The sequence below is a fragment of the Micromys minutus genome, assembly GCF_963924665.1.
Source record: "Micromys minutus genome assembly, chromosome: 27".
Lineage (NCBI taxonomy): Eukaryota > Metazoa > Chordata > Mammalia > Rodentia > Muridae > Micromys > Micromys minutus.
The window spans coordinates 12,884,455-12,895,933 of NC_137962.1; positions in this window are offsets into that span (position 1 = coordinate 12,884,455).

Genomic DNA, 11,479 nt, shown 5'->3' on the forward strand with positions numbered 1-11,479 from the left:
ATTGGTCAAGATCTTTTTCCAGTCTGTGGGTTACCATCCTGTTCTCTTGACAGCACCATTTGGCTTAAAGAAGCCTTTTCAATTTTATGAGGTCCCATTGTCAATTTTTGATTTTAGAACATAAACCATTTGTGTTCTCTTCAGAAAAATTTCCCCTCTTCCTATTTTTCGATGTTCTCCTCAACCTTCTTCTCTGTTAGATGCAGTTTATCAGGTGTTGTGTGGATGTCCTTGAAACACTTGTACTTGAGCTTAGTAAAAGTAGATGAGTAAATATCTATTTGCATTCTTCTATGTGCTGTCTGCCAGTTGAACCAACACCATTTGTTGAAAATGCTAGTTTTTTCCTCCACTGGATATGTTTAGCTCCTTTGTCAAAGATTAAGTGTCAATAGATATGTGGTCTCATTTCTAGGTCCTCAATTCTAGTTTATTGATCTCCCTGTCTGTCTCTATATCAATACTATGTAGTTTTTTATCATGATTGCACTGTAATAGAGTTTGAAGTCAAGGATGGTAATTCCCCAAGTAGTTCTTTTATTGTTGAGAATAGTTTGCGTTATCCTGGGGTTTTGGTTATTCCTAATGAATTACAAATTGCTCTTTCTACCTCTAAGAAGAATTGAGTTGGGATTTTGATGGAAATCACATTGGATCTGTAGAATGCTTTCATCAAGATTGCCATTTTTATTATATTAATTATGCCTATCTATGAGCATCTTTTGATATCTTTAATTTCTTTCTTCAAAGACTTGAAATTCTTGTTATATAAAACTTTCACTGAATTGATTAGAATCCCACCAAGATATTATGTATTATTTGTGACTACTTTTTGTTGTAATCCATGTCTCTCATATTTCCACAAATGTACAATAAAAAATATCTTGATTTATGACTTTCTTTGTTCTATTACTAAACTGCTACAGTTTTGAAATGTGGAATTCGTGTAGGTAGCCCAAAACTTTAATAATTAACCATAGTCCATCATATATGACTATAGAATATACTATCTTTGCTGCCAAGCTTGGAATACTCCATTCAAATCAGAAGTCAAATCATTTCCTGAAGATTTAGGATCTCTGTGGAAAAGGAGATAGGAAGATTGTAAGAGCAGGAGTTGGTAGATGACTCTAAGAAAATAGTGACTTGTAAACACAATGGATTCATATCTGAGTTAAGAACTAAGAAAACATGCTCAAGACCTGCACAGGCTCATATTAAATAACACTCTAGCAATGAGAAGCACATATGGAAGCAAATTCCCACTCCCAACCAAGACGATTGCAATTGATAACCACTAGAAAGGAGATGTTTACTTTGTTTCAGCAGTGACTCTCTGTGGTTATCGATATCACTCTAGGGAAGGGTTCCATAGCCAGGAGTAGTTGAACAGAAGGTGGTGACATTGTGTGTGTGTGTGTGTGTGTGTGTGTGTGTGTGTGTGTGTGTGTGTATGTGTGTGTGTGTGTGCGTATGTGTGCACGCGCACGCACAAGTGAGTCAGGAATGTTATTTGGAAGACTTTGGATAGAATAAGAAGAAGAACAAATATAGTTATACTACAGTCTCAAAAAAAAAAAAAAAAAAAGGAAAAGAAAAGACAAACTACAGAAAGATCAAGGTTAAGCAAAATCAATACATAGAGTCCAGGAAGCTGGGTGATTATCAACTCAGAGGAGATTCAGTTTTTTTCTTGAATTTAAGTATTCCCTTCGAATTAACTGTCTTCACCCCATTTCTTTGTCCCATGATATCCAAGTGTCCCTCCTGTCATGGAATCAGGTCCCCTTTCTTACTCCATCCATGGCTTCTACTAATTGTTAAGGTATCCTCCCACTTCAGGGCATGGGTATAGATATGAGTATTGTTTGGTTAATGCTTATCAGTAATCAGAGTAGATCTTGGAACCCCTTATCATGTTTTATTAAGCAGAAAATAGAAAGATTATGGATAAAGGTAACAGACCAGTGATGAAATGTGAAAACATATTTCTTCACACTAAATTTCTGGCATTCATGGCTCGAAACCTTTAGGCCTTGAATCATCGTTTGGATGGGTAGCTGTGAATAATTCTAAGGATTAAGGGGCCACTAATATAATGGGTTTCAGACACATGAACACTAGGGAACATCCATTTTAACTGTGGAAAATCAATTAATGCAGCAACTAGCTAGTAGCTGTGTTAAGAGCCCTGTGCTATCTGCTTCAAGTCATTGTTTTCAGCTAGCTCTGAGGAAGCAAACAGAACCTCAGATATGGAGTGTTGTACTCTTATCCCTGTCTATATGTGACCACAAAGAGGGCATGGACAAAGGTTAATTTGGTATTGGCCATAATAGGTGGCTCCCAGTTCACACAGAGAGGCTATTTTTTTTCTCATTTACTTCAGCAAGGATTGTCTAGCAATCAGTGATCACTAAGAGCATGTGTATAAAAAAAAAAACAGCCTAGTCCCTAACCTCCAGAAGTGCTAGTCTTTATTATTAAATCCATCACTAGCTTATGTAGTTTTGCGTTATAAAATAATACAAAATATAATCAATCTGAAAATCAGTCAGGAGAGGAAGATACTTTCTGTGTCAAGGAGTGATGAGAAAAATGAGAAAATGTAGGAAAAGTGAGACAGCTCTCAAAGTAAATAGATAGACACAGGGAGGGAGTGGAATGAATTGAAACTTTTCTAAAGGTCATAACTATGTCCTTAACCAAATGACTTCATATGTGGGAAACTCTGTACACAAACCACTTAAATGGGTAAGAATTAGGAGGGGTTGTGATCACACTTTTGTCAGTATTATCACATTTTATGTTGAGATTCAGAACGACTTACTGGCAGGAGGGCGTTAGGAGGAGAAATAACAGTGTCTCAGAAAGCTGATTCTGAAAAAGGAAAGGAAAAAGAACCATCAAAATCACATTTTCTTTCTTTATCACAAGGTGAAAAATTTCCTTATATTTCACAGTGCCCCTGTGTGATGAAAGAAAGATTATATTGTGATACATATATTTAGCTCACAATGAGGGGAGAGCAGTTGCTACAATCATTTCAAGGCTTTCCTTCAAAACAACTCTTCATAAAAGAAAACCTAAAACGACATGCTTTGTTTATGTATGAAATTTGCTTAACTTGAACCCTGTGTTGGTGGAATTGGATGTAAATAGCATGCCATTTTCCCCTTCACCGTGATTTCAAATAAGTAGACTTTTAGAGGAAGAATTATGTGAGTGTGTTCTTGCTTGTTCCCTACAGACTCTGCTTGGATGCATGTAATTTGTCACCAGCCTTAGAGCTGTGTGTTCTGTTTTAACACAAACATAACAGTATGAGTCTCTGGATACTGGATATTTTGTACATAATCATTAAAAGAAAATTGGTGTCTGTAAGCAAGGGGGGTCATTTTTCCATTTGTTCAGATCCAGGTACCACAAATGATCCAATTTGGTTGTTAGTCTGGGGATTAATTTGCTTGTGAATCAGGGTCCACTATACAATTCCCTACAATCGCAGGCAAGGACCAGGGAGGAAAAGGTAGATTTATTCTTACTTTCAAATCCATAACAAAATGAACTGGAAGCCAGGCCTCTCTCATCTCTCTGACAATACTCCATTCAGCTCAGTTAGAGCAAATAAATTACTCAGTCACAAAAACTTCTATTGGCATCCGTTGACCTTTGTAATGCCAACACCTGAAGAATTTGGATTTCCCTCTTCCTGCAATGATTATTTGTGATGTTTTACTGTTCCAAAATGATGCTTCTTTGAGGGAAATTGGACAATAACAACGAGAGAGAGAGAGAGAGAGAGAGAGAGAGAGAGAGAGAGAGAGAGAGAGAGAGAGAGAGAGATCCATACCTCACTCTCTAAATCTGCTGCAACATAGGCATGCAAGTCAAATTGAATTAAGATTCTTGAGATAGGGAAATGATTTCAGATTATTTGGTTGTGCCTAATATGATCACAAGTTTTTAATAGTTGAAACAAGAAGAGAAATGATAAAATACACCATCACAATATAGATATTTCTTAAGGAACAACACACTTATATTGTGTAAAGCCTGTGCAAACAAACCCTGATTATGTGTCTGGGGTTTGAAATAGGTGTAGTATTTATGAAAATAACCATCAGCTATTCATAAAGTGCTTCAAAGACAAAAAAAATTTGGACTAGAGAGACAATTATATGTTAAAAACACATATTACTCTAGGAAAAGAACCATGTTTTGGTCCCAGCACGCACTTGCACATCAGATTGATCATAACACCTGTGACTATTACTCCACGTGATCAGGAGCTTTTAACCTCTCAGGACACCTGAATTTATGTACACAACATACCTACACTCAAAGACACATGTTTATATGTAATTATTATTAATAATAGGACATTTTAAAATATGGATTATCTTGAAACATGATCCAGGATTTGAAAGTACAACCTTTGAGAGGTCTACACTTTGGGTTTATTAAAATTGATATCATTTGAGATTGGTGGCTAATACCTCTCATCTCTTAACTACTGTAGATTTAGGAGTACAATCAGGAGCTAAGGCAGGCCTGAGCTCTATGGTGAGTGAATTTTAGGTGAGCCTGGATAAACTGTAAGAACCTGCCTCACAAATAAAGAAAGCAAGATATAAGGAAGAAGGAAAAGAGAGGTGGAGGGGGAAGAGAGGGAGGAAGGGACAGAGGAAAGGGAGGGGGAGAGAAAGAGAGACATAAAGTGGAGAAAAGGAGGAAGAGAAGGAGGGAGAGAGAGAGAGAAAGAGAGAGAGAGAGAGAGAGAGAGACAGAGAGAGAGAGAGAGAGAGAGAGAGAGAGAGAGAGAGAGAGAGAGAGAGATGCAGAGGTATAGTGGAAAAGAAAGAGTAAATACCTCATCTGGCACATGCTAGCCTACTCTATCCATGAACTCTATATATGACACATTTGGATACTCTCCAACAGACTCCCAAAGAGTTGCTCTTAGGTTCAAAGACAGAGTTCACTATGTTCCTGCTCTGGACAGGTTTTAGAAGAAAACAAAAAGTGAAATACCTGCCAGCATCAGCATAGACTCTATGCTGTTGATCACTGGCACATCTGAGCACCTTGCTATAATTTCTAGAGGCACACACGGGGCTGACCATGAATTTCTTTGAGAATTTTCTAGAAATGTGACTAAGGTCCAAATATACTTTAGAGTGTGAGCTTGTGACTCACTCATTTCTGGTTTCTTTTTAAATTGTTTTATTGAATATTCTCTGTATTTACATTTCAATATTATCCTCTTATCCCCACTCCCATGGCCCCTCTATATCTACTTGTTTCCATTAAGGTACCCCTTCTCCATATAACCCTCTCCAACTCAGTTCCTTGGCATTCCTCTACACTGGGAAAAGGCACCTTCACTGGACCAAAGGCCTTTTCTTCCATCGATGTCAGACAATGCTGCCTCTGCTACATATGCAGCTGGAACCATAGGTCTCTCCTTGTGTGTTCATTGGTTGGAGCTTTAGTCCATGAGAGTTCTGGACAGTTTGGTTTGTTGATCATGATGTTCTTCCCATGAGATTGCAAACCCTTTCAACTTTTTAAATCCTTTCTCTAGCTCATTCATAGGGGTCCCTGTGTCTAGTCTAATGGTTAGCTTCAAGCATCCTCAGCTGTATCTGTATGATGCTGGGGGAACCTCTGAGGAGGTATCAATATCTGGTTCCTTCAAGTCAGCACTACTTGGCATTCACAATAGTGTTTGGGTTTGTTGGGTATATATGGGGTGAATCCCCTAGTAAGGCAGACTTTGATTGATCTTTTCTTCAATACCTGTTCTTCTATTTGATCTTGTATTTCCTCTTGTTAATATTCTGTTCTCCCTTCTAAGATAGACTGAGGCATCCATATTCTGGCCATCTTTCTTTTCAAGCTTCATAATGTCTTCAATTATTTCTTGAGTATTCAGAATTTTGGGGGGCTAGTATCCGCTTATCAGTGAGTGCATACTATGTGTGTTCTTTTGTGACTGTGTTATCATTCTGGATGATAATGCCTCATTCCATCAATTTGCCTAGATATTTCATAAAATCACTGTTTCTAAGAGCTGAGTAGTACTCCATTGTGTAAATATATTACACTTTCTGTATCCATTTCTCTGTTGAAGGACATCTGGGTTGTTTCAAGCTTCTGGCTATTATAAATAAGGCTGCTATGAACATGGTGGAGCATATGTCCTTGTTATATGTTAGAGCATCTTTTGAGTATATGCCCAGGAATAGAGGAGTGTTCTTCTTTCTCCACATTCTTGCCAGCATCTGTTCTCACCTGAGTTTTTGATTTGAGCCATTCTGACTAATGTAGTATCTTAGTGTTGTTTGGATTACCATTTATTTCTCTGATTACTAGAGATGTTGCACATTTCTTTAGGTACTTCTTGGCAATTTGGTATTCCTCAGTTGAGAATTCATTGATTAGCTCTCTGCCCCGTTTTTAAAATAAGATTATTTGATTCTCTGGAATTTAACTTCTTGAGTTCTTTGTTTAAATTAGATATTACCCCTTTTTCAGATGTAGTACTATTAAAGGTAATTTCCAAATCTGTAGGTTGCTGTTTTGTCTTCTTTTCATCCCCTATCTTCTGTCTCTGTTTATTACTGATGTAGACTGGTTTATCCACACATTGTCTTCTTTCTCGGTTTGCTTCTAGGAAAATACATGTTGGCACAACACAGGAATAAAATAAGAGGCCCCAGAGATCTGATGAGAACTGTTTAAGCCTGTGTTCCTGGATTTGTTTCTGTCCTATAAATTATCTTCATTACAATATCTTGCACATCTCCTCCTAGACTTTATTATGCTTCTATGATATTCTTTTCTTTCTCAAGTGTAGTGTAGTATCTCAAGGCCCTATTTAAAATAAGTATTTACTTCAAGTCAGTGAAAATGACAAGTGAAGTCATTTTCTTATTCCTGAATACTAGTATCTCATAGCTCATTGGACAGATTTTATGATTTTTCTTTTTAGCCCAGTCAAACAACCTGTCAGAGTTTCAACCTTTAAAGACAGGTTCTGTATATCAAATGTAAATTTCAAATATCATCTTTATCAATGTATATGGAAAACAGAATATTCAAAATGAAGAAGTGTAAATCAAGAACGAGGCTAAAACATTTTCTAAAATACTTCACTACTGAACATTGGAGAAGCTGCTGCATAGAGATAAAATCATAAATAACATGAAATTATAAGCCTCAATTCAAGGCTCCTTAAAGGTATGATTGTTCTGAAGCTGATAAAAACTGTTTTCAGGATCTTCTGTTTAGTGTACGCCAATAGTATGTATTTCTCCTCCTCACCCACAAAAATGTTGCCTATGCCTAGATGTTATGCACAGTAATAAAGATTGGCTCCCACTGGTGAAATCAAACTACAAACATATGCATAAATAAGCCCAAGAAATACAGTATAAGATTTCTAGCTCTGGGATAAACAGAAAAGTCAGAAAAATAAAAGTAGAGATAAAAATGTTCTCCTACAGACAACCTATGGCAACCAAACTATGCCACAAAATGTTAACACTGTGAGATTAAATAAAATAGGGAAAAAAAGAATGAAGATTATAATTTTCGTAACTTCATTGTTTAAATGAAACTGTTAAAACTGTTTCTTCACTCAAATAATGGGGGGAAAGGTAACCAAAATCCCCTTTGGCAAATGACGGTAGCTGGTATTTTCATTTCGTCAGTTTCTAGAAGGTCACATCTGCCTATTAGTTCAGATTTGCCAAATGAAAAGAGAGTGCAGCACAGCTGGATGAGCAGAAGCTTCACAGGGGAGAGTCTGAGAGACCATCTTATAGATAGCAGAACCTAGGCAGATTCATATAGCCACAGTGAAGTTAGAGTAGTACTTACTGCTTACTTTAATGAGCATACCATGGTCAGTAACTAAGGGAGTAAAATTTAAATGATGACCCCAGATGCTGCCTCTTTCATGCCATAACACACAGAAGGAAACAACTTGAGAGAAATTAAAATGGGGCCATATTGCTTAGAAGTTCCTTTAAATTAATCATTAGAAAAAAGAGAAATTTATTGGCTAATGGCCTACCTTCTACAGCATTGTTTCTCCTTATGCAAGTCAGGTTGATTTCAGCAGCAGGAATGCCAAGGATGAAAGGTGGAGGAATTTTGTTCTTTCTTTGTTCCTGAAATTAGAATAATCTTAAGCCAATATCAGCAATTCAACTGAATGCTATATAGTAATTAGAAGAGTTATATTCACTGAGCAAATATTTACACAACTGATACTTGAAGGCATTGTACCAGGTACTGGAAACCCAATGAATATCGCTGATTCTGGATTCAGGGCCTCTTCTCACATCATGGCTTGGTCCTTCATGTTTGTAGGCAGATCTTTTTTGATTACTCTACAGTCACTAAAGCTGGGTGGTTATTTTTTTCACCACCATACATCAGAGTCTTTTTGTCACCTTTGTATTCTTATTACTATACAGCTTGTCCCAGTTCTCCAAGACACTAATCACCTTTTAACTTTTTGTATTAATTAACTCAATAATTATTTTCTTATATAAGAAAATGCATCTATTAACTATTTTGTTATTATGATGTTCTTCTTCTTCTTCTTCTTCTTCTTCTTCTTATTATTATTATTATTATTATTATTATTGACTAAATTATTTACCAACATTGAGTGGACTATAATTTGAGAAAACCCATGACTGAAAAATCCAAAATAAATGCACAAAATGAAAAGTTGCATCTACTATTATGTAGGGAAAAAGAACATTTGTCCATTATTGTAGTACATCTACCCCATTCTTAAGCAGATACCAAGGAAAGTTTTTCCTGCTGCCTAGATACTTAGATATCTTTGTTTCTTGTTCTAGTTACTATAGCAATTAAATGAAATCAAGTTAGATGTCCATTAACTGAAAAATGATAATGGACAAAAGACACAGATATACAATTGAATTTTATTAAATTATAAGGAAAAAGGGTCTCCCAGCTTTCAGTATCAATACCAAACAGTTCCTAGACATTCATGCAGTATTCTACACTTCTTCAGTTCCTCTGTTTTTCAGCACATAATATCAAAGTAGTCCCTAGACATCTAGATCAGGGCTCAAACTTTGACTATTCTAATAACTTTTGTTCCCATAGTAGGCTAAAAGTTCTTTCATCCTGAGCCTCCATCCAAAACTTCCATAAATCTCTTAGATCAGTTTTCAACAAGCAAAAAAAAAAAAAAAATCTAAGGAGTCTAATGCCTGGGTCACATGCCTGGAGTTCCCCAAGCTCTTGTATAACGAGTTAAATGGTATCTAAATATTGAGTTAACATCTCAAATTCTACCACGTCTGTAGCTCCTGATGCCAACAGTAAAAACTTCCCAGAACCTGAGCACTTGGCTCAAACTCTGGCCATTTATATATTTCATGCCAAAGACAGGTAATGGTTTCCTGTGCCCTGATTTCTGACCCACAATGTGGAAGTTACTTTAGTTCTTAGCACTGTCAGATAACTGATGCTAGCCCCTCCCTCTGTAACATTCATTGTCCCATTAGCAGCAACAGATAAATATTTCATGTTTCTTTGCCCTTGGTCTACACTTTTATTCAACTCACAGTATCTAGATGTACAAATATCAGTACAGAAAGAAAACGACACAAAATCTAAACCAATGCAGAACTCATATTATTGTATGTCATTAAACAACTCTTAAGAATAACACAGGAGAGCATCAAGACAAAAAATTCAAATAAAAACTAGTACAACCATATTCAAAAAACTTTCAGAAGATATTAACATAATCCAGATAAAGAAAAACATAAGAAAATCAAGACAAGATATGAAAATGGGATTCAACAAATAAAATTAATGATAAAAAGACACACTTCAAGAATGTTGTAATGAAACAATGTGTTTTCTCAAATAAAACTCTCCTTAGAAACCCTCAAGCACACAACTGACCTGTAGAGTAAAGACTATTGGGATTGGAAGACTAGGTAGAGAATTCAGATGCCTCAAAAATATGAATAATAAAATTTTAAACAAAATATATGACAAGACTTAACCTTTATGTTGTGAAAATAGAAGGAGAAATAAAACTATACAAAGGGCATAGAATATACTTTCTAACAAAATAATAAAATATTTTCCAACTCAGATAAAGATTAAAATCTATGTCTAAGAGATTTATTGAATAAGTTATCTCTTTATGAGTTTTGGGCAGAGGAGACTCACAGATATGAGGAAGAGTACAAGTTCTTGGTTGACAAACCATAACTAGATGGTAAGATTCTATCGATGAAGATATTCCACACTTTAACTGCTCCTGAATAGCTAAGTGCTATTCAGGCTTCTTGGGGAGAAGAGAGAAGATAATTGTTTCAGTCAATTGTGCATCTATACGCTAAAATGCACAATTGCAAGACAGAATGGGAACACTGAAGGAACAATGGCAAAATGATTATGGAAGTAATCAACCACTCTATTGTATGGATTTGTGTGCTGATTTACAGGAGGGAATCCATGACCATTATTTTTTTTTAAAAAAAAGCCAAACCAAATCTCTGGAAATCACAAGCCCTAGAGGAGAACCTACTAAATATTGTTTTACTAAATGATCATGTTTTCAAGTTGTCAAACTGTCTTCTAAATATTTGCATATGTATCAGTAGATCTATTGTGATCTCAAACTTTTTACAGTGGGCAGTGGTTAACATAGAGATTTATAATTAGTTAAAAGAACTTATAATGAGCTATCTGCTGAAAAAATATAAATATATATGAATTTTTTGATATTTTATATTATTATATACATACTTTATTATATAAATTAACATATTAAATGATTATGTGTAATAAATAATATAAATTACATATAATGTATATAATATGTATTATAGAATATATATCTTGCTTGCCAAGTCTACATTGCAGCTTGTGGGTCCAAAACTGAGTAATACACTTAATGCTTTTTCTCATCTTCCTTTGAAATGTGAATATCATCTTTGAGTACTCTGAGTGTTTGCAAATCAGAAAATTATTAATATATTTATATTATATATAAATATGTATATATAAATAAGATATAATATATATATAAATACTAGATAGATTGACATATAATAGATAGATAGATAGATAGAGTACCTGTATGAAACTGAACTAATTAAAAAGTATAGCATAAGATGTATTCTGATGCCTGAGCCCTGGCTAGAGTGATTCTCAGTTTATGTCTGCCAAGAGAAAGGTGCTTTTTCCTTGGAGAAAGCAGGCATTGGTCGGTTTTCCATGTCAATGTCGATGACCCGAAATGAATGGACAGTTGGACAGCACTAACTGAATTAAGGGATTAAATGAAATGAAAAGACATAAATTTGGAAGTATTTTATGTTTTGTGTAGATAGAAATTTGAAGGGAGAGAGTATGGCTATGACGAATCTACATTGAATTTTATACAATAGTCTTAAAGTATGCA